Raw genomic sequence first — 23,864 nt, 5'->3', positions numbered from 1 at the left:
TAGTGCCATGAACAGAAAAGAGGAAGTCAGGAAGAGGAGGAGCTGGATTTAGGAAGAAAGGTGTTTAGTTTCTGTCAAATACTAGGCCAGATAAAGTGTCTACACAAATCATCAGATATCCCTGGTGAAAGGAAAGGGCAGGGAAAGCAAAGTGCCCATTGGGTTCTCCCAAAGCTTGTAAAGGAGCCCTGGGAGGATTTAATTGGTTTATCTCCTCCTGCACTCAGTTTCTCCTGTTTGTGCAGCTCCCTGAAGATTATGAGTGGGCAATCCAGTTCCTCAACCTCTCCAAACCAATGGTTCACATATACCGTGATGAGGACAGAAGCCCAAGGGCTTTGCTGTTTCCTTAGCTCCTTGGAGCCAGCTTGAACCTTTTTCTCACAGATGTTTTGTGCTTCCTGTCCCCTAACCGCCTTACTCACCCTTCCCCATGCTCAACTTTTGGAAAGTCCCCTTGGCCTCACTTGTTTGATTACTTCCTCTCAAACTACTTCTCACAGGGACCACAGCAAACCATTGACTCTACCACTTTTTACTTGCCCTGTCTTCCCTCCCAGCTTAAATTCCAAGGTCTATCACTATAATCACTCCCTTACATAATACTCCTACCCCTCTCATAGGCTTTCCCCAGCAAAACTCAGACCTGGTCAAATACAATTCTCCTCCAACCCCCAAGCAATGGAGTGTGGCTGGAGGAGAATCACACGGCCTTGCTGAGTGGTCTCACTTTAATGTATGATCATCAACTCAAGAGGGCCCTCAGCACTGTCCATGCTAAGCTTCTCTAGTCACTTTTCCACTCTTCAAGGAGATTATTTCTCACCTTCTTCTATCTCCTTTAATAGCCAACAGCTTTTCATTGCATAGAGAACAGATCTTACCTCATCAATCCCAGTGAGGCAGCCAGTACATATGGCACTCAGTGGAAACTGGGAAAAGGTCCATACGTGTGTGTGTGGGTATGCATGTGTGTGTATGCACATGTGTGTGTGTTTGCGCATGTGTGTGTGTTATATGCAGGATGCTAACATGCACCACCTCTCCTGGTGGAGCAATCAGAAAAGTACCCCTTCCTCCAGGCTGATGTGACCCCACCAGGGCACGTGGCTTTGTGGGCAAAACAAGGGCTACATTTCAGCTCTTACCTGCCGCCTCTGCTCTGCAGGGGCCTGAGCGTGCCACAACCAAATGTACTGTCTAATCTATCTGCTTCTGCACCCAGACACTCTACCTTCTCTCCAGAAACAGTGTGTGAATGCATTCCCTTACTCCTATCCTAGGCCAACCCTTTCACTTCTGTGCTAGATCCAATTGCTTCTCACCTATTTGAGGACACTCTTTCTCCAGTTGTCTCCTCTTGCCTTCTGTGTCATCAATTTTACCTCTCTTACAGAGTCTCGCTCTGTTGCCCAGGCTGGAGTGCAGTGGCGCGATCTCGGCTCACTGCAAGTTCCGCCTTCCAGGTTCATGCCATTCTCCTGCCTCAGCCTCCCGAGTAGCTGGGACTACAGGCGCCTGCCACCCCGCCTGGCTAATTTTTTTTGTATTTTTAGTAGAGATGGGGTTTCACCGTGTTAGCCAGGATGGTCTCGATCTCCTGACCTCGTGATCCACCCGCCTTGGCCTCCCAAAGTGCTGGGATTACAGGTGTGAGCCACCACGCCTGGCCCAATTTTACCTCTCTAAAGAATCATTCCAGCTGGGTGCAGTGGCTCACACCTGTAATCCCAACACTTTGGGAGGCCAAGGCGGGTGGATCACCTGAGGTTGGGAATTCGAGACCAGCCTGGCCAACGTGGAGAAACCCCGTCTCTAATAAAAACACAAAATTAGCCGGGTGTGGTGGCACATGACTGTAATCCCAGCTGCTTTGGAGGCTGAGACAGGAGAATCGCTCGAACCAGGGAGTTGGAGGTTGCAGTGAGCGGAGATCACACCACTGCACTCCAGCCTAGCAACAGAGCAAGACTCCGCCTCAAAAAACAAAAAAAAATCATTCCAGCATACTAAAATGAGAAAAAGCATTTCTCATCTTAAAATATCCTCCCTTGATCTCAAGTACCTCTCTGGCTACTGCCCTTTTCTCCTTCAAAGCAAAGCCTCTCAAGAGCTGTTTAGAACACTTTCTCTTCCTCACCTCCCATCCTATTAACATACCCTAATCAGACTTTCTCCCCTATGACTCCACTGAAACTGTTTTCATCAAGGTCATCAGCAACTTCATCAGGCCACATCCAGTGTTCAAATTCTCAGTCCTTATCTTACTAATTTCAGCAGTATCTGATAAGACTCTTCACTCTCTCCCTCCTGAAACAATTATCTTGTTTTCCAACGCTTCACCTTCTCTTGGTGTTTCTCCTGCCCTGACTGGTAGCGCCTCCTTTTCTACTTAACCTTCAAGTGTTGGAGTGCCTCTTGGTCCTTTCCTTCAGCTATCTCCCCTCCCCATGTGATCCTAACTAGACTTAAGACTTAAAAAGTATCTATTTGCTAATGAATCCCAAATTTATCTCTCTAGACTCATATATCAATTGTTTATTCAATATCTCCATTTGGATGTATAACAGACACCTTAAACATAACATGTGTAAGAAAAGACTCTTGATTTCCCCATCCCCAAATCTGCTCCTCCATTTCATTAAGTGGCACTGCCATTAACTCAGTCATCAGGCCCGAACCTAAGAATCAACTCTTGATTTCTTTTTGTTCTTTCACACACTATGCCCCAAATCCAAATCCATTCCAATCAAAATGTATCTAAATAAAATAAAATAAAATAGCCTTCTTCTCATCCTGTCCGTGGCTGCCAGGCTAGTTAGTCCAAGCTACCTTACTGGTATCCCAAGGACATCTGTGCTTCCCCATTGTGTATTTTACACACATCAGCAAGACTAATTTTTAACAACAATGAATCAGATGCGGTCATTCCTCGGCTCACCCTTCTCTCATGGTTTCCCGTTCCTGTTATAATGGCCCACAGGCTTCACTGGATCTGGCCACTGGCCCGCCTCTCCGAGCCTAGCTGGTACTGCCCTCGGGCTGGCTGACGCTGCTCAGCCATGCCGGCCTTTCACTGTTTCTGCAACATGGCAGGCGTATCCCCTCCTCTGGGTTTATGGCTGATTTTCTCTCAGCTTGGAAAGGCTATTCCTCCTCCAGGCCCGCGTGTTTGCAAGACTTATTCCTTCATCCCGTATGTATGCGCTCAAAGGTCTTCTTTGAGAGGCAGTATCTCACCAGGTGTAAAGTCACCCTATCCTCTGCTTTATTTTTCTCCACACCACTTATCACTACCTGCAATTTTTGTCACTTGTTTGTTGTCTGTCTCCCCTCTCTCACTCCACCAGCATGCAAGCTGCAAGAGGGTCTTTGCCTGTCTATGACTTTAAACCTCTGCGCTTAGTTAGAACAGCGCCTGGAACCTAACAGGTGCTCAATTAGGGCTTGTCGAATGATTGCGTTCCCTCCAAATTCTCTTCTTGAATCTTTGGACCCTTCCTCATCTTTTTTCCGGTCTTACCCACCTCCCATCCCGCCCTACGCAAAGCTAAAACTCCCCGCCCCTTCCCGGTAGTTCCAGGCTTTCCCGACTCCAGTGTGCGCGGCTCCTTTAAGCGGACTCCGGAACGCCGTGGGGAAGGCGGGGCCGAAGCCCAGCCAACGCCAACTTGGAGGGGCGGGGCAGAACCAGGGGGCGGGGCCTGCGTGGTGCGTGCGTGCGCGTTCTGGAGGAGGCGCCGCCGCCGCTCCCGAGGCCGCTGCCGCCGCCGCTGCCGCTGCCGTCGCCGCGCAGAGCCGGAGCAGGAGCCACGGCCGAGAGGAGGGAGGAGGAGGAGGAGGAGGAGGTGGAGGAGGTGGAGGAGGTGGAGGAGGCGCCGGACCGGGGGGGTGAGTAAGGGGCGGGGAGCTCCAGACGGCCCCAGAGGGAGCGGGGGGCGCGGGTCGGCCGAGCCGAGGGTGAGGCGGCTCATGTCGCCGGTCAGTCGCCTGGCTCCCCCTTCCTCCTCCGCGTTCCATCGGTGTCGGGGCGGCGGCCCGGGGGCCTGGCCGGCGGGAGGGGCCGGAGATCTGGGAGGCCCGGCCGCCGCCAGGGCCAGAGCCAACCACGCCCGCGGACCGACCCGGTCGACTGTAGGCCTGGCGGGAGACCGTCGGGAGGGGCCCCGGCCGGCTGTGGGAGAGAAAGAGGACATTGTGTCCCCCACCCTTCAGCTCCCCGAGGTGTCATAGCACAAGCCCATTTCCCTCGCCGTCTCCCCAGACACGGTGCCCTCGTACCTCACTGCCTGAGAGAAGTAGAAGGTTGGACATCGCTGCCTTCCTCCTCTTGCATGTCCCCTGTCTAGGGTCAGAGCTTCCTTCAAACCCAGCTCTCCCTTTTGGGCCCGCGGGGGCGGTGGGGAGGGACACACGGGGAACGGGGTTGGAGGGTTGGGTGAATTCTCTGTCCTCTGCTGTAGAAGTGCGGGTAGACTGGAGCATTGCTGTCTCCGGGCTCACTTCTGTCAGGGTTCAGGGTCTCCCTTTCCTTCCTTTATTCCCCCAGTTAATAGGGCTGACATCTACATCCCACTCCACCTTCCAGCCCCTTTCCCGCCTTCTTTACCCTCATGTCTTCCGTAGCTTACCATGTGTTCGCCTTTTCAGTGTTACTTTTCATGGGTCTCTGCTTCTTCCCTGAATTTTGTTAGGGAAGAGGTCACGGTGTGATTCTTGTTATCCTTCAAACTAGCGGCTTGGTAAGAGTATCTCTTGCCCCCTTAATCAGGAAGTTAAGGACGGTGTCTTCAGCCGAGTTGTGTAATTTACTGCTACGGGGAGAAGATGAGAGGAAGACATTTGTGCCTACAAAATGGGATCTCCTCTTAGGGCTGAGAACCAGAGTTTAGGGAACCTTTGACCTCTTGGAAAAAGAACTGCCATTGAGGAGTAATGCATTCTGTTTTGGGAGGGAAAATCATTTTGTTACTTCTTTGAAGGGAGGAGGTATAAGAAATGAAATAGAATAATAGAGCAGAAGGTCAATGAGCCACAGCCCTACAGGTAGCCAGCCACTCTTCTTAGGTGGCGGATGATGTTTTTGTTTTGATTACAGTAAGAATAAAGTATCAGCTCTTAGATTTAACTTGGGGCTCCTACCTTCAAAAGCATGAAGGGCCGTCTCAGAAGAGATGCTGCTGGAAACAGGATTTGGAAACTTTCTTTGGGTTTCCTGTCAGAATGTGTGGGGGTGGACATGCCTATGTGTAGTTTTTCTTTCCTTGTGATGTAATTTATTTCTGTGATACTTTGACATAATAAGCATTAAATTAGGCCCCAGACTTTCTGTCTTTATTATGCTTTCCTATAACATTGTTGTTTTGAAATCATATAGTTCGATATTCTTTTGTAGCGTGATATTTCAGTGAATCCTGTCTAGTTTTCTTGGTATTTTAAATTATGGCCTACTTCAGATACGATTAGCTGTTAGGTATTGAGGATCATACGTGTTAAGTATTTGTTGAATGAATTGAATGATTACAAAGATGAGTCTAGTTATTAAATCTTCTGTCCTTTTGAGAGGTACCCTATATTAGGATATTGCAGTCCATTTCCAGTTTGTAAGATAGTAATTCTTAACCTTTTCTAGGCCACTGACACCTTTGAGAATATGATGAAATATATAAACTCTCTCCCCAGAATAAAGTTAATAGGCATTTATTCACAAAATTTTGCATTAGTTTTAGGGACCCTCTGAGGCCAACCATGAACTTATGTCTTAGAAGTGAACTGGATGGAATCCCTCAGTGTTACACAGTTCCATATTAAAACAGCTCAAAAGCCTTTGTTCACTTTTTGTATGGCCTCAAGAAGGACAGTATCTACACTTAATATACCCCAGAAGACAGGTATATTCATATACGTTGTTCCTGTAGTCCTTCTGAAAATGAATCCCAAGGAAATATTCCAAAAGAAAGAAAATGTTGTATATGCACATGTTCGTTTAATTATTTTAATAGATGGGAAGAAAAGGAAACTACTTGCCCAACAGCAGAAAGATACACAATTTTGCAATCACTGAAAAAGGTTAGAAATGAAGATTATTAATCTCCTAATTGATCTTCCAGCTTCCACTCTTGCCCCTCCACCCCAAGTTGATTTCCACACAGCAGCTACAATGATGCTCACAAACTTCAGAACAAGTCTCTCTTCTATTCAAAACCCTCCAGTGTTTTCCCATCTCATTCACAGTAGAATCCAAAGTTCTTACCATGGCCTACAAGCCTTACAGCTGCCCAGCTATTTCCCTAATCTCAAGCCCCTTTACTTTTCCTCTTGCTTACTGTACTGCAGCCACACTGGCCTCCTACATCCCAAAAAGGTCAAATACACTGGGGTGTCTGCACTTAATGTCCTCTCTGCCTGTAACCCTTTTCCCCAAGGCAGTATATATCCCTCACTTCTTCAGGTCTCTGCACCAGTCTCAGGTCTTCCCTTACTACCCTTCCCTGCCACTGTTTCTATCCTCTCACCCTACCTTATACTCTTAAGACTAGGTTATACTGATTTTGACAGCCACAGTTGTTGACAAACATTGCATGGTAATGTCGCTTGTATACTTGCATTGGACATTATTGTTTAACATTTAAAAAATAATGTCAGTCATAAAAAGATAACTTTCAGATTGTTAAGTTGAATTTTTCAATAGCTCACATTTAAATTTTGGATGTTAGCTTACCTCTCTTCAACATTTAACTACAGGATGCTAATTGTTGGATACAGAGATGAATTAGACAGGGTCTCTGCCCTCAGGGAGTTTCACAGTCTGTCATTGTTTGTATTGTAATAGTTAAGTTACTCCAGATCTTGCCAGTGTTTAGTGTTACCCATGAACTTTAGTGTATGGTTGATGATATTTTATATAAAATAGGGATTAGACATCCAGATTTTCATGTTGGTAATTGTTTTTTTTCCTTACAAAGGGATATTTTTAAAAATTAAATTTTTTTTGAGATGGAGTCTTGCTCTGTCATCCAGCCTGGTGTGCAGTGGTGCAATCTTGGCTCACTGCAACCTCTGCCTCCTGGGTTCAAGCGATTCTCCTGTCTCAGCCTCCCCAGTAGCTGGGATAACAGGTACCCACCACCACGCCCAGATAATTTTTTTTTTTTTTTAATCGTTAGTAGAGACGAGGTTTCCCCATGTTGGCCAGGCTGATCTCAAACTCCTGACCTCAAGTGATCCAGCCACCTTGGCCTCCAAAAGTGTTGGGATTACAGGTGTGAGCTACTGTGGCTGGCAACAAAGGAATTTTTAATGGTATCTGTAATTTGTTTAATTTCTGTTTTGTATGATGCTTTTAGAATATTATAGCTGTGACCGCCCCATGTTTTGTTCTTTGCAGTAAATTGTGTAGGTACTTAGTTGAAGACTCACAGTTGCATTTTTTAATTGTTGTAATTCTTTATAGTTCAAAAAAGAGACTTTTTTTTTTTTTTTTTTTTTTTTGAGACAGAGTCTTGCTCTGTCACCCAGGCTGGAGTACAGTGATGTGATCTTGGCTCACTGCAACCTCTGCCTCCCAGGTTCAAGGGATTCTCCTGCCTTAGCCTCCTGAGTAGCTGGGATTACAGGCACGTGCCACCACACCCGGCTAATTTTTGTATTTTTTTTTAGTAGAGACAGAGTTTCACCATGTTGGTCAGGCTGGTCTTGAACTCCTGACCTCATGATCCGCCTGCCTCAGCCTCCCAAAATGCTGGACTCCTGCGGCTGAGACTATTGTTTTTGTTAAATAGGTCAACATTGAAATTTTATTTGGTTTATAGGGGATGACGACACCAGCCAGTTTTGATAGAAAACTATACCACTGTGAGGACTTTGCCCAGAATTTCTGGTTCTGGAACCTAGATGGCTTGATTTGGCATAGGTGGGGAGCTTTGACATCTACACAAGGGAGTGGGTTGAATCACTTGAGTTACTTGAAAGCACCTTGCTCTGTTTCTGACATGTAATAGGGACACCGTAAATGTTCATTGAACCTCAGATCACTTCTAATCTCGTGATTCTAAAATTCTCTTATTTTAGTTGGTCAATGAAAATAACTAATGTAAAGCATTTATATTTTAATATTGGGATACATTTGAAATTGTGAATGTAAGTTTACTTGTTTATAATGTCCCTTTTCAAATTAATTGGTTATAACAATTAATTGATTACATCTAATCATTTGTAAGAAGAGTTACGGCCTATTTCCAAGAATTTTTTGCTTATTCTGATGTCATATAATTGCTGTATTACTTAATGCCAGATTCATATCTTATGAAAAAGATTAGCATTAAACAAAAATATTAAAGCTTTAGTATGTTACTGAGACAGATGAAGTGTCCATTTTTTCTTTTATTGTGTGCATGAAGTATGGGGATTACAAGCAGTAGTTTTTATGTGCTTTTTAGTTTTTCATATACAAAGATAATGTTAATATTAGCTCATTTACATTTTGAAACTTTTGTAATAGTGGTATAGATTTGCACTGCATAATTCACATTCTCTCAGTCTCCTGCACACAGTTGTGAGATGACTGGTTAAGAGGGCACTTTGTTTCAAAGTTAAATGATCCAGATGAGTATTGAACCTATAAGCTTAGCTTTGTTCATTATCATGAGGTTCTGATCAACAAAGCAGTTCAACAGAGAACCATGCCATGCTCTCATTTCCGCTTGAAAATAAGCCTTTTAGAGGTAGAAGGTACAAACATGCATATACACATGCACCAATAAAAAAAGGAAATTGTGTATGGTTATTAAGGTAGAGTTGAAACAGGAAATAACGTGCGTTTATAAGTGGTTTAAAAATAATTCTTTTAATAAAATTTTCAGAAATACTTGATATACGCATGGAAAATTAAATGTTTTATGAAATAAACTCCAATCAGTAGACAAGTTAATGGCTTTTTTAAAAGCACTAATGACTTATTTACTTAGGCTATATAAATTTAGGTTAGATAAATCTGAAAAAAAAAATTCTTTATAAATCACTCAAATTTTCCCAGTGTTTCTTACCTCTAACCTATTTAGTTTACACTGGTAGAGTGGTTCAAAGTGTTAAAGTTAACCAAATTTAAAATTAAATATGTAATCATATGTTTTAGTGTCCGAATGTATTTAAATTAGGCCATATTTCATAAGAATAGCAGTATATTAAACTAAAAAAGCTAATAAAAGATACTATTGGGTTAATTAAAATTTGAAGTGCCTTACCTTGAACACCTAGGTGTATACGCCTATAACATGTTACTCCTTCATGGTTTTTTGCAGTGCAGTGCTGTACCCACTTATTCTGGAGGTAAAAGATAATTTTGTTCATGATAGGACTGTGGTTAGCTGTCTTTCGTTTTTTAACTGTTTTCTTTTTTGTTTGTTTTGTTTTTGTCTTTAGAAAAGACAAAACTATAAAAAGAGGCACAAAGAACTGAATACAACTATTTGGACATATCCCGAATGCAGTTTATATGACTCTTAAGTTAGTAGGGGAAATCTCTTATTGCTGACTATACATTTCAGATATGTCAGATGTGTAATCCAGAGAGTAAATTCACTCACTGTATTTTCAGTGATATTTTAAAATTCATTTATCGGTAGGATCATTCTGTTCTAGACAAGTTGGCTATATTATAAAACATTAAGCAAGCAGGCACTAAGTTAAATATTGTAGCAGTTGAAATTTAATGCTAATCTTTCAGTTTTACACAGTTAACAATCTAGCCCAAATCTATTGATACCTTTGGAACTACCCTTTAAATTCCATCCTATGCTTGTGAAAAGGTTGCATAATTTCTTTTCCTTTTTCTCTCTTCTCTTCCTCTTCTTCTTTCTTTTTCTTTTTCTATTTCCCTTTTCTTCCTTTTTCTTTCACAGAGTCTTGCTATATCACCCACGCTGTTCTCCACCTCCTGGGCTCAAGCTATCCTCCCACTTCAGCCTCCTGAGTAGCTGGGACTACAGGCGTGTGCCACCACAGTTAATTCATAATTTCATTAATAGATTTCAGATTCAGTCATTGAACAGATGTTTAAGTAACCCCAAATTAGGCTCTTTGATGGATACTGAGATGTGAAGGTGTAGTTTCTGCTTAAAGGAATTTATAGTCTAGCGGTTTATTTTGTTTGCCACAGCCTGTCATGTGTTTTATAAATCAGTGTTGTATTTTCATGATAGAGTGAAAATAGAATGATACTCATTTTTTAAGTAAAATAAATTGTGAACATTTCAAATTCTCTTAGTTGGTGAACAGCTATTTTGGTGGTCTTGTTTTCTAACAGCTTATGAGTATTAGACCAAATCAGTTTCCCAGTTGTTTAAAATAGAGTTAAATAAGAATTGTTTGCTTTACTCCCTGTTTTACTTCAGTCCAAGACTTATTTTTTGTAAATAGCTTTTCTGCATATGTATACATACACACACACACACACACACACATGCATGTATATACACACGTTGTAGGGAAGTTGTTTCCTGGTTCAGCTAGCAATTTCAATTCTCTGTTTAACGTCAGAGGTTGTTTTGTAGAATGGCATGTTAATATTTTTTTCTACACTGATTAAAATCATCCTTTGCCACTAAAGTCAAGTATCTGCTAGGACAGAAATGTGCAAATAGACAACATGCGTAAATATGCATTTTTAGTGACTGTTGTTAGCTTGACAGTTTTATTTTCAAGATCCTCTTCTCTCCCGACCTAATTAATTATGATGTGTTTATAAGGCAACAATAATATATTTAGTTAGTTTGCAAAATGAGAATAATTTTTCTGGTTTTTCCATTTTTGCATGTTTTGAGTTTGGATTAATTGGACTTGTATTATTCTCAGTAGACATATGTAATAAAATAGTCCATTTAACTGTGATTCTTTCTCTTGGAACATTGGCTGACTTTTAGATAGTGAGCCTTGTGCAGTTTCATAAATACAGGTACTACTGAGTTTTGGATGACATTCTTTACACAACCTAAAAGTAAAGGTGAGCATAATAGAAGCTGGAAACAAGCTGCTGGGCATAATAGAAGCTGGTAACAAGTCTGACGTTTTCTTTGCACTAGGAAATGTATTTCTTATTCCAAGTAATATGCCCTTGTTAGGTTCAGGATCTTTTTCAGTGGTTATAACTGCTTAAACATTTTTTTTTCTGTTTAAAGTAATTCATGTTATACTGTGGCAAATTTTGAAAAAAATGTTAAGTGTAAAGAATAAATTGAAAACATCCATGATCCTATCATCCAGAAAAAATTACTACTGATACTTTAATATACATTTTTCCAGTTTATTCCTTGCATGTACGGATTTTTTATTTTTTTTTATGAAACTTAGAATTATAACTTTATATATACTGTTTTGATCATACTTTTTTTTCCTGAATGGGATGTTGGTCTCCTAGTTTGAGACTTTAAAGTTGATTCTTTATGATATTACTGTTTTAAATAACACTGGGACAGACATTTTTTGTACATGTATCTTTGATTGCATCTCTGTTTTTTTTTTCTTCCTGTAGGATAGATTCCCAGAAGTGGGATAACTGGATCAGAGGGTGATTACCCTGTGTATAAGAGTATGTGTCTCACTGCACCTTCAATGGCATTGAGTAGGTCAGTTTTTACAATCTTTGCCAATGTGATAGATATCTGTTACATTCTTGGGTGGTAATAGCAGAAATCCTCATATTATTAATAATCTGTAAAACCATCATAGTGTATGAAAGAAATTTGCAATTGTCTTCCAAAAAACTTATTGAAATGAGTTTCTTTAAAAATATTTTAGGTAAAAGTAATCTGTGACCAAAAAAAAAATTACTGATTAAAGTTGGAATTTCAGCATTTTTTTTTTTTTGGAGAGCTAGAATTTTAATGTTCTTTTATTAAAATGACAAACATGAGAAAGCTTGTTTTATAGTATGTAATAAGTATAAATATTATGTAAAACTAAATTATTTCAGATAGATGAGGGGGGTAGTCACATGGTTCTGACTTTGAAAAAACAAAAAAAAATCTGTTAATGTTTAGAGCAGTAGCTCTGGAGTTAGGCAGCCTGGGTTTGTGTCCTTGCTTTGCCACTTACTAAGTACATGATTGGAGGCAACCTGCTAAATATGTGTATGATTTGATTTTTCTGAACCTTGGCTTCCTTATTTTTATAAAAGGAGAATAATATCTACCCCATAGGATTGTTGAGAGGATTAGAATAATGTGTAAGACCACTTGGCACATAGGCATTTAATAAAAACTAGCTACTTTCGTTAAATTTGTTTTTTCTGCCAGTCTCCTCAAGGGCAAGAAATATCTCATTTTTGTGTTTTTGTTTACATGAATAAATACTGAAATGCAAATGGGCTGTGGTGAGCAGTGGCAGCAGGAGGGGAATGGTGGACATTCTTTGTGGTAGGAATGGCATGTGCCAAGATAGAAAGAAAGTTCAGGAGAAGTTGGAGGACAGGTGATTAATTTGACAGAAGCCTAGGCTTTTGTATAGTTAGAAAATATGGAGATAAGGGAGAATTAGGGAGATTGGGGCTAGACTTTTAAGCCATTGAATGCTAGGTTGATAAGTGTAGACTTCAGGAGTACAAGCTTTGGTATGTGGAAAATGACTTGATAAAAGCATTCATCGAAAAGCAGATGAATTCGCTTGTAGAGTAAAGAATGAATTGAGGAAGGAAGAGGTTGAAGACAGGGAATCTGGATTAATAGTAACACAGGTAAGGTAAGATCTGAGGGTTTAAAGGAAAACAAAAGGGAGGGTTTTGGAGGAAGTGCTTAGGCTTCATGTTTGTGAAGATCTGTACAACCAATTTGGAGATTAAATTCAAAAGAAACAGCCTAGGCTTACATGCAGTTAGGCAGCCTTTGAGAGAAGATGGGACTCAGTACACTTTGGTTGTTACTATTGTTTTTTTAAAAATTGAAGGATAAAACATTCCAAGATTCCTATCATTTCATCAGTAAAAAGCATATATTTATGCTTTTAAAAATATATATGTACAATCTCCTGCAGTAATTTTATTTAGTTAGCATTTTGAGTTCTTGGTTAACAGGATATCCTCGCTTTTAGACTTTGTATTTCTGGAGCTATTACCTTAAAACTCTTCACTGTAAGGTGAAATTCTTCTGCATGTGGTTTTTGTAGCATTTGTGATTGCTGCAGGACTTTAAAAAAACCAGTCATGTGAGCAGAGGTGATGAGAAGTGAAATACAGACTTCTTGTTTGTTAAGCAGCTTCTAAGTAAAATATAGGAGCAAAAAAATGGGCAATTGTGTGTATGATGTTTAGAAAAACATTACTTTTAGTATTCCTGTTTTCTCTCTCAGCCCTGAATTTTCCTAATTAAAAAAATAGAGTTTGCAGATGCCATTTTTAGTCATTCTAGAACCTGACTAGAGCTCTACTCATACTTTCCACTTGACTGAATAATATAAAGCAAGTTAGCCAGAGATTGATATTAATAGTATTTCTTTTTGACTGAAAAGTAAACTCACATGAACTGTGAATTGTCTGCTCGGTATCTTCCAATGGAGAAAAGAAGCAACCACCAATTTAAAAAAATACAGGCTTATGATACTTCTAAGGTGTTTGCATTTTTTAAAACAGTGAGTTATCATACCTTTCTTAATGTTTCTTTTAGTTTCCAAATACTGCCTAAATTCAGAAATAAAGTACTTATTATTTTTATTCAAATCTCTTCCCTTTAAAACTATCCTTGAAAATATTTTTAAATTAATAAGCAAATGTAACTCACAGTGCTCGTAGTGTTGGGGATTGTGTGCGTGTGACTTTTTTTTTTACAAATACTGTGTTTTTCCTGTGTGAATCTGCAAAAGCCCAGATCTGGTCAACTGAATGAAATTTCATTTGCTAAAGGGATCTCAGATATTCAAAACGATGATTTAATGTCTACAAACTATAAGAGTCTCTTTTAAATAGGTTTGAGGATACTTCTGCCTGTTTGTCCAGCAGAATCTGAACTACAGTCATTCTCTCCCCATCACTCCTACTCCTTAAACTATAGCTGAGAGAATAGCATAGTCCTTAGTTTGGGCCATTCTGGCATTGCCACTATGATGGCCTGTTGTCTTACATTTTTAGAAACTTGCTTGCATCTTGACAGAAAAAATAAATTATTAAATTAAGTAGCTAGCAGTTTGTGGGATACTGTTATAAGATAGTTCATTTAATTTTTACATGAGGTGAAATACGAAGTGTCTGAAATGTGAATAGACTTTTATATGCTTCTATCCTGAAGGATTAAAATAAAACAAAATGAAGTGTACTGGTTGAATAGAATATTATGTACATTTTTCTTTATCAGAAGATTTTTTCATACTCCTTTTGAATCAGCAATTTTGAATGCTAAATATAAATTCTTGACTAAGAAATCATTCCGTACAGTAATAATAAACAGTTTGGTTAGTCGTCCAACATGTATTTATTGAGTGATTATTGAGCGCTTGATACTATTCTAGGAACCACAGATTTAGCAGTGAATAAGATGTGCTTTCATGACAATTTTTATACCACTGAAGGGTTGATGATAGTAGAGAGACACAGTAGAAAAACAAGTAAATAAGATAATTTCAGAGGTCCCAAATGCCATGAAGAAACTATAGCAAGATGAAATGATAGAGAATGATGAAAGGGTTTTAAATTGAGTGTTGTGGAAAAGCTCACTGAGATGGTGATATTTAATGTGGCACCCGAATTACAAAATGCCAGACATATAACAGTATATAAGAAGAATGAACCAGGCAGAGAAAGGGCCTGTTGGTGCAAAGGCCCTAAGGTGGGAAGCAGATCATCATGTTTGAGGAAGAACAAAAAGACCCTTGTCATCACAAGGCTAGGAAAAGCCTGGTAGATGAGGTTGATAGGGAACAGCTCACTGGATATCATTATTTCTCTTTATGGGTAAATATATGCAACTTGTGAATTTGAAGATGGTGTTACTAATAATACTCATTTAAATCTGTAGGGTAACCAGTAGTTTTTCTAGACATACAGAATCACTAATTCCTGGTCCATAAATTATGTTTTTCCCAGGGATCTGCAGAGATAGGAAGGAATTATGATTAGTATTACAAAAAGTCAAATGAAAATTGTGCATTTACTCTAAATAGACTTATACAGATAAATATTATGTATCTTTTCTTTGACCAATGATTATATTGACTCAAATCATTATCATACATTGTAGCAATTTGCAGATTGTTAAGGAAATAAAATATTGTACTTATCCCTTCAAGATCCTAGCACTGGGTTTTGTTAGTTTTTAAGTCTTTGGCAATTTGAGAATTTTGATTAGCTTTTACTTATGTGATTAATAAGATGTCATTGCAGTTGGTAGACAAAAATCTTTAAACATGTGAAATCCATGGAATAGAATAGAGTTTTTTTATAGAAAGGTTGGGAGCCATTGATTAATGTCCTATCTGTAATGGACCTACAGGGAGAAGGGAACTCATATGTTTTTGAGTGTAGACCCCTTACATCCTATTTAATTTGCACAGTAAATCTACAAAGTAGATATTGTTATTGTCCAGTTTTTTTACAGGTGATGAAACTCAAAGTAATTATGTAATTTGTGAAAATTTACACAGCTCTAATTATGGAGAATCACGTGGGTAGTAAACTTCCAGAAGAAGGGACTTTTGCAATACAAAGCAGAAAATAGGTGATCAATACATATTTGTATCTTGCTTAAATGTAAACATGAATGAATGAGTAAATGACAGGAGACTGCCTCTGTCCCTATACTGTTTTCAGTGAGTCACACCATTTTTCTCCTAAATGAGTCTAGAAAATTTCTTCAGAAATAAAGTGACTTAACCTGTCTTTTTTTTCATAAATCATACGGTAAAAATCCTGAGGAGAGAAATAAAGACCAAACACTTACAAAGTATAATTTTCTCTTGGGCTTTGTTAACTGAGTAATTTGTAGAGTTTTTGGCTTTAAAAAAAAAAAAGTCTGCTTTGCACCATAGTGTTCATTATCAATAACATCTTTTGGTTCTGTTTATATCTTAATTTTTTTTGTAACCATTTAAGAATTTAGTATTCTGAAATGAGGTGATGGAATTACAGTAGTCCAAATGTTTATGTAGCCAATGTTAGTTGTCTGCCTAATATCTATCACAGTCTGTGGGGAGTGGGGCAGGGTTGGTGGCATGTGTTTGTTTCTGTCTTCTATTAGAATATCAAAGTGTGTGATTTGTTGCTCAGAAATATGAACTCATAATTCTGGGTCATTTAATGGTTAGTAGGATAAATGAGGGCTTTTTTTTTTTTTTAAACTAATGCCTACACCCAGGCAGAATAGGAGTATGAAATCTCTAAACCCTGTGTTTATAAAGTTTCTAATCCTTCAAATTAATTAATATCTTAATAAATTCTAAGTTTAGTATTCTTTTAAATGAATATCATAGGAATGGATACCTAGAGGATGAAAGTAAATATAAGTAATTGAGAAATTGAAAGAAATCAGAGTAAGGTTGAGAAAGGAACGTAATTATGATACAGAATTTACCATAGGGGAATAACACATGGAAGTTGACGTGCTAGACTGTGGAAAAGGAATTTATTTTCTCAAAAAAGAGAAATGAAATTGATGGAATGAGGGCTAGGAGGAGGTAAATTATGGTTGAAGGAGTAGAATACTTTGGATTAGATATTGGAGCCTACGGCCGGGTGTGGTGGCTCATGCCTGTAATCCCAGCACTTTGGGAGGTCGAGGCGGGCGGATCACCTGAGGTCGGGAGTTTGAGATCACCCTGACCAACATGGAGAAACCCCGTCTCCACTAAAAAAAAAAATACAAAAAAACTAGCTGGGCGCGGTGGCGCATGCCTGTAATCCCAGCTACTCAGGAGGCTGAGGCAGGAGAATCCCTTGAACCTGGGAGGCAGAGGTTGTGGTGAGCCAGGATGGTGCCATTGCACTGCAGCCTGGGCAACAAGAGCAAAACTTGGTCTCAAAAAAAAAAAAAAAAAAAAAAAAGATACTGCAGCCTGCAGGGACCTTCAGAGAGAATATGATTAATCTGTCACCATTTGTGGCAGTATAATTACTACTTCATGAGGTATGGTGTCTTGTTGGTTTGAGTTGGAAGGACAATAAACCTAGATTGAATGAAGAGGGTTGTTGTGAAGAGGTAACATATTTTAAAATTTGTTTCTAGTTGTCTGAGACTTGGTATGACAGGTCTATAAAAGATAACTTTATGTGATATTTTGGTTCTTGGTATCCTCAAAGTGTTGGTTTTTAATTTTTCCTGGTGGATTTCTGTATGTCAGCTTTAGACTGCCCTACTGTTGCATCCTGCTGTTCTCCATTCTAATCGTACAGTTGATTTGGTAATGACATACATAACCCCTGGCGTGAAGTTTTTATGGTTCAGAAAGTTGTTTGGCATATAAAGTGCAAGTATCAATTTGCTCTATAGATGTGTATTTATAAAAACTGGTGTGATTATTTAAGGATATCAGATTAACTTAAGAAAAACCATAGGCAAGTGATTTGGGAGGGAGAATCTTATAATCAGACACACCTTTATTTGCATGTTTAGATTTTCATATATTAGGTTATTTCGGTAGTGTTTCTTTTTCGTTCAACTGGTAAGAAGCCTGGGACTTTAGTATCTCGAAATTGGTCAAATAGTATATACTCTTAAAAAGTTTCTGTGTCTTTTGAATACCGAGTATCACACCTACTCGGTATTAGGTGTCCTAACTGAGGTATTAGGACAAACCTCAGTTGTAAAACATCCCTTTGAATTTTAAATTACTGTTTAATAACTTCTGACTAGTATTTCACTCAAGTGTTACAACTTTTACATTGGAATATGATAGCATTATAATTCAAGAACCAACCAAAATCTGCAGTAGAAACCATGGGTTGGAGGGTTTTAGATGATATACTCATCCTAATATTCCCATTAGGCTTCAGACGTGGACTGCTGTCACAACAGAACATACTTGAGATGTGTCACCACTCAGTGCCATCTGCCTACATGTGTACATAAGCTATATAGTAGGCCTTAAATATTGGACATAAAGAATCATTGCTTTGTGGTTTTCTTAGCTGACTCTGCTTAAGTTCTAGTGTTCTGGGCTGAGCCTGTAGTCAATTTTGATCTTTTGCATTTATAACAACACTCCCATAACCACATGTTCAGTGTCCTCTGTGTGTTGTTATACCAAAGATGGACATGTGAAGTTTTTTAATAGTGCAAAGAAATTGGCTATTTAATCAGTAAAATTTAAAGGTGATTTTTAAAAACATTCAAATATTTGAGAGAGTGCCCTTTATATGAAGGACCAACTATCTCTTCCCTCCCTGGTTAATTTTCACAATATAATAAATATTTTTTAGTTATATAGGCCAAAGTGTTCTATAGAAAATCAATCATAAAATTGCATTTGTCTGTGCTATTTTTAAAAAGTTCTCTATTGTTACATTGGTAAATGCAGATTACCAGTGTTTACATAGTATGATTTTAGTACTTATTTTTAAAATATATATCTATTCATATGTAGAATATAGGCTAAAAGGAAACACCAAAAGACCTAGATTATTATCTCTGATGTGTGGGTTATAGATATTTTATTATATGTTATATATTATATGTATTATTATATGTCATATATTTTATTTCCCTTGTTAAGCCTTTTATGAACTTTACATTTATATATATATATGTATGTATTTATTTATTTATTTTATTCATTTATTTTTTCGAGATGGAGTCTCACTCTATTGCCAGGCTGGAGTGCAGTGGTGTGATCTCGGCTCACTGCAACCTCCACCTCATGGGTTCAAGCGATTCTTCTGCCTCAGCCTCCCGAGTAGCTGGGATTACAGGCACGCACTGCCACGCCCAGCTAATTTTTGTATTTTTAGTAGAGACGGGGTTTCACCATGTTGGCCAGGATGGTCTCGATCTGCTGACTTCATGATCTACCCGCCTCGGCCTCCCGAAGTGCTAGGGTTACAGGCATGAGCCACCACGCCTGGCCTGTTCATATATTTTATAATCAAACTAAAAGTTCTAAAGTCAATTCATTATAGAGTATGAAATTAAATTTAATAAAGCTTTTAAAGATAAAGATTCTTAGGTGATAAAATGAGTTAAAGGCTTTACAAATAATAAATAGGATTTCTGAAATGGAATTTTATGTTATGGTAAACATTTTTCCTTTAAAACTAAAACAGATGCAAAATTAAGTTGCCATTTTCTGGTCATGGGGATGGGAGAAATAGGAAAGATTTTGTACTGTTGTACCTTGCCTTGGAAACCTTTTGATTCTTCTAACTCAGATTTGCTTCAGTTACGTCATATGCTGTTTTATGGATAAGTGTTTAATTATAGGATTTAAACTTATTTATATAAATGGTATGCAGAATCTTGCTTTGAATATTTGGTCATTTGTATTTGTGGTCAGCAGGCAAAACACTTTGCAAAAGTTTGCGTGTAGTGCCTACCAGTTTTTCTCAGTTTTCTCATCTGTCAGTGGAGAAAGAACAATATCTATATCTTGTTTGAGGATTAAATAAGCATGCCTGAGGTACAAGAAGCGCTTAAAATTATTGCTGCTGTTATTACCCCAAAGTTGGGATTGATGTTTCTTTGTTTTCTTTGTGTTTTGTTTTGTTTCTGAAACAGTGTCTCACTCTGTCGCCCAGGGTGGAGTTCAGTGGCTGCAATCTCTGCTCACTGCAACCTCTGCCTGCAGGGTTCAAGCAATTCTCATGCCTCAGCCTCCCAGGTAGCTGGGGTTATAGGCTTGTGCCACCACACCCAGTTAATCTTTTTATTTTTAGTAGAGATGGAGTTTTACCATGTTGACCAGGCTGGTCTTGAACTCCTGACCTCTGACCTCAGGTGATCCCCCCACCTCAGCCTCCCAAAGTGTTGGAATTACAGGTGTGAGCCACTGTGCCTGGCCAGCATTGATGTTTCCATGAAACTGAGGTAAAAGATCCCTAGGGACTGGAACAATATCTTATGCCATGTATCCCCTATTTTGGTCAACCCTGTGTATTCCCCATTAATTAAGTGGGACGGTTAGCTCCTCACTTAGGTAGTTTCATTGTTTATGTATACAATAAATCTTTGGCATTCACGACTTAATAGTTTAGACCTAAAGTATTTAGCATGAAAAATTTATAATCTGGTATAGGCAAAATTTTGAATTCAAGGCTGACGTGCTGAACAAGTCTGTTAACTAGAGAATTGAATATAGCTGACAGTATCCCAGTTTTTATGACCCAACAGTGACGTGACTTTTGTTCTCTACTTAATTTTCATCCTAGAATTAAAAACTGTTTCTTTGTGAATATAGTGCCCGGGGAAAGCCAGTAGTTAATACTGGTTTTTGCAGATTTAGATAAACTCTTGATTTTAGACAACAAACACTATGGCAATAAAGTAAGTTTATTTTAGTAGCAATTCAATTCATGAGTGTTGCTTATTTCTTTTCTGTTCTTCACAGTGTCTTGCGCCCAGTAGAGATAATGAACAATAAGGTGTGTTTGGTAGTTTGTGAAGAAAGGTAAATTTTTTTTTTTTTTTTGGAGACAGAGTTTCGTTCTTGTTGCCCCGGCTGGAGTGCAATGATGTGATCTCGGCTCACTGCAACCTCCACCTCCCAGGTTCAAGGGATTTTCCTGCCTCAGCCTTCTGAGTAGCTGGGATTACAGGCATGAGCCACCACTCCCAGCTAATTTTGTATTTTTAGTAGAGACAGGGTTTCTCCATGTTGGTCAGGCTGAGTCTCCCCACCTCAGGTGATCCACCCGCCTTGGCCTCGCAAAGTGCTGGGATTACAGGCATGAGCCACTGCTCCCAACCAAGAAATGTAAATCTTTGAATTCATTAAAGGAAAGGGGTGAGTTTACTGGGAATTTCTAGATTTCTAGGCTCTTATATTATTTCTATTACTTCAGTACATAATTTTTTAAATCTCTCAGGCCAAATTAAAATATATTTCCTGTCTAGATTTCATATTTCCATGGAGTGGTGTGATGATGTAAGTGTGCTTCATTTAATAAAAGCTACTCCGGTATACCTCATAACCTTGCAGAAATACTGATTTTATGGGTCTGTGATAGGGCTAGGGTGCTGTATTTTACTCCTGTAGGTGATCCTCAGATGATTCTGATGAGATGCTTTTTCAATTTATTTATCTCCATATTTTCATTTTAGTGTTATTTTTAAAAAATGGTTTGTATTTTTAAAGCCATAGGAATAAAGAAGTACATTTTATAGTTAATAATGAAAATTAATGATATATCTTAGCTTTCCATGGTTATGTTTTGTTTTACTTTTTCAATTAGTTAAATGTACATAGATTACTTAAGTCAAACTCAAGTAATACCAAGTTCATTGTAGAAAAAAATAAAGTACCAATTAGACATTATTTCTCAGCCTTCTTAGATATTTTTCTAATTGTCCCCCTCATGAAATTTTAATGCCACAGATATAACTGTATATTTATGTATTGTATGTATATCTGTGTTTTATGCACTAAAAGAATAAGAATTATTTTTTTGCCCCTCAAGAGCCAATTTTCACCCCATTGGTGGTGATACTACTCCTGTTGAGAATGCATGCAATAAGCCAAAAGAAAAATCACCTTTAATTTTACCTTACAACTTGTTAACATTTTGGTGTACATCTTTCTCAGTGATGTTCAATGCATATATGCCTTTTCTTTGATGAAAATGAAATCAGATACATAATACTTCATGCTCCTGTTTTTCTTAATATTTTGTGAATTTTCATGATAAATGAGTATCTTTTAACAGTACCATCTCTAATGGATAAATACTATAGATGTATAGTAGTATGTGAATTTGCCATCATTTGTTTAAATGATTTGTCTATAGTTTTCAATTTTTTATTATAAAAGTTCTACTATGAATATCATTATAGTTGAATTTTTCCATGCATCCTTAATTATTTCTGTAGGATAAATTCCAAAAAGTAGAATTACTTCATTCTGTACATTTTAATATTTTTTGGTGTGTATGACTTAGAAAGTGAAAGTCCCTTTCCCCAAGGACAGCCACCATTAAAATCAATCTTTGTCTAGCCTTTTCCTGTATATATCCTAACATAAATAACTATATATATTATTTATATAGAAACTACATATAAATAATTTTATATAGCTATGTCTGTCTCTTAAAAAAGAAAAATATATTGTTCCTTAACTACAGCAAGTTGCTTTTTTGCCTAACGCATTTTGCCTGAGAGGTTTTGGTCATCTCATATCACTATGTATAATTCTACCTCATTCTTGTAAGCTGTATGATACATAGTAATTTGTCCATTTTTCTACAGAAGGATCTTTTCTTTCCCATTTTCTTTTGTTTTTGCGTATGTCTTTGTTTTTTATTTCTGCAGCATAAATTCCCATTTGTAATAGAATTCTGGGTCATTTATGAATTGAAAGTACTTTATATGTGCTGTTCTTTTTCTGTGTTTATTTTTCTTTCTTTCTTTCTTTTCTGTTTTTGTTTTTGAGACAGAATCTTAATCCTACCCCCGGGCTAGGGTGCTGTGGCAGGGTCACGGCTTATCCACTCAGGTGATTCCCCCACCTTAGCCTCCTGAGTAGCTGGGACTACAGGCGCATGCCAACATGCCTGGCTAACTTTTTGTATTTTTTGTAGAGACAGTGCTTTGCTGTGTTGCCCAGAATGGTCTTGAACTCTTGGGCTCAAGCCATTCACCCACCTTTGCCCCCCAAAGTTCTGGGATTATAGGTGTGAGCCACCGTACCTTGTGTTTTCTATTTTTTTCATTCCTTTATTTGCCTACTCTGGTATTGGACCAGATGTTAATTACTTTTGTATCAGGAAATATAACATGTTCTAATAAGTAGGCAGATAAGTCACAGTTGAATTTTGGCTAGGTGTTGGTTTTTATCTTTTTTTTTTTAAGACAAGTATATGTATTTTAAGTAGTCTAGAATAATACAGATTTTTGAGGACTTTTAGGTCCAGGCAGTAATTCAGAACTCTAAAGGCACATCAAAGTTGCATAGTGAACAAACAAGCTATTGAGCTGTGAGCTTTCTGGGAATACTTGGAACCATAACATTTCTGTCAAATATGCCTTTTAATCTTTGGTTTATTGATTGAAGTATTTTGGACTTATACTCTTTCTGCTATCAAGGTTTTATTCTTTTTAAAGGAGATACACTATCTTTTTTACATTTCTGGTAATGTGTTTAGTTTAGGTACATCATACTGTGTTGTTTCTGCTTATTTCTGTAGTTCTCTACTTATACCTTCAGAGTTATACATAGATTTTCCTGAGGTTTATTAGTCTAATATAGCTCAAAATATCAGAATAGATGTTATAGTAGGTAACACTTTTCTGAATTAGAATCTGATTTTTTAAGAATCTAGTGTTTTGGCTGGATTTATGTAGGTTTCTTTATGAGAAAACAGTAAACATTGCAGAAGAATTACACTTTGCTTTTTAAAGTAGAAATGTGTTTAGTTTCTAAAAATGCTAATTTTTTTCTGAGACTATTTTTTCTTTAAATGTAGCCACTCACAGCATTGTTAAAATTTTTAAATGTTGATTCTGATACTATATACTATTAGTAACTAATACATTATGAACTTTTTTTTTTTTTTTTCCTTAGGACATACTGTCAGGTGAGATTCTCAAATGGTTTTAGTGTTCTGGAAGAGTTAGTTTACCTTTGTAATGAAAAATCTCTCATGAGAGTACTGCACTCACCGCTAGGATGAAAACTAATCAAATAAATATAAAAAATGGTAGTCAGTACCCAGGCATTTCAGACAGGACTGTTGTCTGACACTAGCC

General features: G+C 38.2%; 1 protein-coding gene and 1 pseudogene across 5 annotated transcripts in view; one reads left to right on the top strand and one right to left on the bottom strand.

Annotated features, from left to right (window-relative positions):
- Positions 1-3,518: 3,518 nt before the first annotated feature.
- The window catches only part of LOC104002465 (keratin, type I cytoskeletal 18-like), a 30,098-nt pseudogene continuing 9,752 nt past the window's right edge, over positions 3,519-23,864 (bottom strand). Inside the window, exons 2-3 of the transcript XR_010156272.1 lie at positions 4,282-4,476; positions 3,519-4,174 (exon numbers count right to left, since the gene is read on the bottom strand). The product of XR_010156272.1 is annotated as a keratin, type I cytoskeletal 18-like (transcript). The remainder of the gene's footprint in view (positions 4,175-4,281; positions 4,477-23,864) is intronic.
- RAP1A (RAP1A, member of RAS oncogene family) overlaps positions 3,724-23,864 on the top strand; it is a 94,245-nt gene continuing 74,104 nt past the window's right edge. Inside the window, exons 1-2 of one of the 4 annotated variants that reach the window (XM_016925690.4) lie at positions 3,726-3,891; positions 11,528-11,621. The gene's annotated coding sequence lies outside the window, so the exon portion shown is untranslated. Of the gene's footprint in view, positions 3,892-4,099; positions 4,306-11,527; positions 11,622-23,864 lie in introns of those variants that run through there. The other 3 variants (XM_063815920.1, XM_054685654.2, XM_016925695.4) reach the window with 3 other exon arrangements.

This window comes from Pan troglodytes, chromosome 1, assembly GCF_028858775.2.
Source record: "Pan troglodytes isolate AG18354 chromosome 1, NHGRI_mPanTro3-v2.0_pri, whole genome shotgun sequence".
Classification (NCBI taxonomy): domain Eukaryota; kingdom Metazoa; phylum Chordata; class Mammalia; order Primates; family Hominidae; genus Pan; species Pan troglodytes.
The sequence above is the reverse complement of the archived record's forward strand: the minus strand, read 5'-3'. Positions and strand labels throughout refer to the sequence as shown.